The 3748-nt window shown below is 43.6% G+C and overlaps 1 long non-coding RNA gene across 1 annotated transcript; it reads right to left on the bottom strand.

Moving 5' to 3' along the window:
• Nucleotides 1-764: 764 nt before the first annotated feature.
• Nucleotides 765-1265, bottom strand: LOC149091762 (uncharacterized). The gene is made up of 2 exons (XR_016196596.1): nt 1041-1265; nt 765-945 (listed from the first exon to the last, which is right to left on the bottom strand). It is a non-coding gene; the product is annotated as an uncharacterized LOC149091762 (long non-coding RNA).
• Nucleotides 1266-3748: the final 2483 nt, after the last annotated feature.

Here is a 3748-nt window from a genome sequence, read left to right as displayed (position 1 = left end):
ACGTGTGGCGCCCTCTGGCGTTGCGAACCCACTCATCTCATCGCTGAAATGCAGTTAAATACGCTTTGTGAATACGCTCTTTTACGTTTCCATTTCATTTCATTGTCTGTCAAAGCGACAAATTAGCAGAGAGTAAAGGGTAGAAGGCAGTCTGATGACGGTATATTGAAGCATGTGAAATAATGAATGATATAGACTACATATATGCGTTATTCAATATTAGAATTAGAGCTGCTCTTGCAGTTAGTTTCTTTTATAAACACAAATGGTATTGGTATTATACTTGTACATACTTTACCATAACATGTATATAACTACATTCAAGGAAGCCAATATACCCCTTAATTGCCAACAGGTGCGGGTATATGCCCGCTGGCCATATCATTTATTTAAGCGCCTTCCATATGCGAACCAGACTTAATTAAATATCAGTGACATTTATCGAGTCTCGTGTAGCTGTGGCACGCCACTTTAACGATAAAAGTGGGTGCATATAAAAAGCACAGCTACAGCCAGAGCCACAGCCAGAGCCACAAGCATAAACCGACACGAACCCCACAAAAAAAAAATACACGAACTCAAACTCGAATCAGAATCAAATACCGCAGCTCTGTCAAATATAAATCACCGAAAGCTCGCGTTCCCTAGCCCAGGCAGGCATCAGTGGCCCATCTCGTTTCAGCTGACTCCAGCTCATGCCGTCTCGCTCCCTCAGCCGGCGACGGGCAGAGACTCGCGTCTGGGGCAGCCAATAAAAAGCCAAATTGGCGGCTGTGCAGGAATGTTTAATGATGTATAAAGCATGTTAGAGTTTATCTTTATGGTGGCGTTCCTTTTGCCAAAAACCCACAACCACAACAACAACAGCAGCAACAACAACAACAAGTCAAATTATTTTCAAAATTTGTCTCCATGCAGTGCGTTTTGAATTTATGGCGCTCGATGCTATCAAAAAAATACAAAAAGAGAGCCAAAAATTAAACAAAATTTATAAAATAAAATAATAATTATCGCTGCGTTCCCCTCTGCGCTGCTCTGACCTGTCTCTGCTATCCACTCGCTGCTGCTGCTGCTGCTGCTGCAATTGGGCCTGGCTAATCAAGTGGCCCATTATCGGACAGGGAATGTCAAAGTCATCGTTGTGTGACGTTTTATCGATCTGCCGACTGTGCCGACTGTCGAGAGCTGAATTGCGCCGCCCGCCTTATCGCCGATTCGGCACGGCCTGTGCCCTGATCTATATCAAATCTAAATTTCTCAGTTCATTATCGGTTTGCTGGCACTCCAACTACGTAAAACGGAATTTCCCCCGCACTTAGTATTTGGATAAGGTATATATATAATTAGTTTTCTCTGATATTGGCATACGTTTCAACTGCTGCCATCGAAAATTTCAACAATTTATATTTATACCCAATTATACAAAGTGTTAAAGAAATTAAGAATATTATATATTTATTTCTATAATATCAAATTAAATGTAAATAAATAAATTTTAAATTAAATGTAAATTTAAATGTAAATCAATAAATAATTTTTTATCTATATAGAGATTACGGCGAACGAAATAAATTCTCGCAATAAATATTGTTGTATTGAAAATAGGTCTGACTAATTATTTCTATTATTTGCGCATATATCGCAAATATTTTATGATTCTTTTGAAGACTAATAGATTTTTGCAACTTAATGACGCAAAATTATTATTATGACCGATAACTGAGCCGATACTGAGGAATGCGTTGGGGCTGGCCAGCTACGGCTAATTTCAATTTAATGGCGAAACACGTGCGAGACTAGGTCTAGGTTAGATAAACAAAGTGGATGGAAAGGTAAGATAAGGTTTCTTTCTCTATACAGAAAATGAAGCGGGTTAGAGTAAAGAGTGAAAGGTTTAATAAATAATGAAACAAGAAATACTATAACAGTAATGTTTTGAGATCTACAAATAGTTAGCATAGGTAAATTGCTATAGAGGAAAAGTTAATGGTCTCTGTCTTTTGTCCTCTCTTGTCCTCCATCTATTTCTCCCGCTCTCTTACTCTCTAAATCACTTCCTCTCTCTCTAATCCTCAGAATCTCTCTCTGTCTGCCCCCTCACTCATCTACATTTCTATATTTGCCTGTCTTTCCATTTCTCTGTGTCTTTTCCTTTCCACCTCTTTGTCTCTCTCCTTGTCTTTCGCGAATCTCTCCCTCTCTATCTATTCTGATCGATGGCCAACACTTTCTCTGCCAACACCCACAACATCAGCTCTAGCCATACGCAATCTATAATTTGGCATAGTTTCTGTTATTCTCTGCAGCTGTTGTTGCGCCACTCAAAATACATACATACATACGAATATCTAGACATGTATGTGTGTGTATAGTTGTGGGCACGCACGCATTGCCATCGATCCGCTGAGCTTCATCATGTCGCATAAATAATAATCAAAAGTAACAATTTCTATAACGCCGCTGAGCCACCCACACAGAGCGAGTGCCAGAGACGCGGACCCGCATGTTAGGCAAGAGACCAAAGCAATCTCTGCCCGTGTAAGTGTATGCATACATGCATATACATATATTTATGGACATGGGTGTGTGTCGCTGTCGATGTGGTTGTGGATGTACAACAAAGTAGCCGGCCGGCCACTTGAGTAACAGTCGAAATTTATGGCGCAAAGTACAGTGCCCGATTGTCACCCAGGGATGGCCGAAGGCTGCAGGGCGGAGGGCGGAGGGCGGCCGGGGGTGTGGCAACCAGTTTGAATAATGCTCAGTTGGGGCAGTTGGAGCAGTTGGAGCAGTTGGGCAGTTGGAGCTGGGACTCTGTGCAGATTAGTCACATGTCAGTTTCAATTATCGTCGAGTCAATTTGTTGAAAGGCCACAGCATATGCAGCCAGCCAGGCAGCGAGCCAAAGTCTTTGCACCCATTCGGCTGTGAGCAGCGTAGAGTCAATCGATACCGCGCGATTCGCGATTCGCGATTCCAATCCGGGCGATTTTCGCTTGAAATATTCCAACAGCGTTGCCGCCGTCACCGCCACAGGGGGAACTGGGGGAAACGGGGGGGAATGGAACTGTGGCCGTGGTCATTGCTGATGCTCTGGCCAGGAGCCACCAAGCGCGTCTGATTATCGGCAGGACAACAACAACCACAGCAGGCGCATCGTTGGCATAGGGCATAACTCAGATGCTCTGCTATGATAATTTCCAATAAGAGAGCCTGAGCCACAGTCAGAGCAAGAGAGAGAGAGAGAGAGAGAGAAAGGGCGAATGGAGTCGAGAAATTGATGATGCTGAGTATGTTTGGAGTCAGCTTGTTTACACAATTCAGCGCACATTGAGGTCGTGTTCGGTGCGGTGTCGTGTAGCTCTTGGCCCGGCCAGGAATTCGTTTGTTGGCAGTGCCATCAAAGAGGCGCCGAACTGTATATCAAGATCAAGATTGAAATCGTTGCGATGTGTCGCATCGGCTCGCCAAAGATTCTTCAGCTAGACAAATGCCAGATCAATAGATACAACAACAGCAGCAGGAGCAGCAGGAGCAGCAGAAGCAACGGCAGCCACCACACGATCATGATCATGATCATCATCATCATCATTATCATTAGCATTAGCCATAACATTATCAGCGTCACCCAGTTCACGTACGCGCTCTGCTCGCTCACGTACAAGCGCTATTTGTTCTGCTGACAAATTGGTATCTGTATCCGTAAGATACAGGCTGCGACTGCGACTGCGACTGTTGCTTTGCCTGA

Source organism: Drosophila navojoa, chromosome 3 (genome assembly GCF_054131105.1).
Source record: "Drosophila navojoa isolate 15081-1374.11 chromosome 3, UAZ_NAV_1.0, whole genome shotgun sequence".
Lineage (NCBI taxonomy): Eukaryota > Metazoa > Arthropoda > Insecta > Diptera > Drosophilidae > Drosophila > Drosophila navojoa.
The sequence above is the reverse complement of the archived record's forward strand: the minus strand, read 5'-3'. Positions and strand labels throughout refer to the sequence as shown.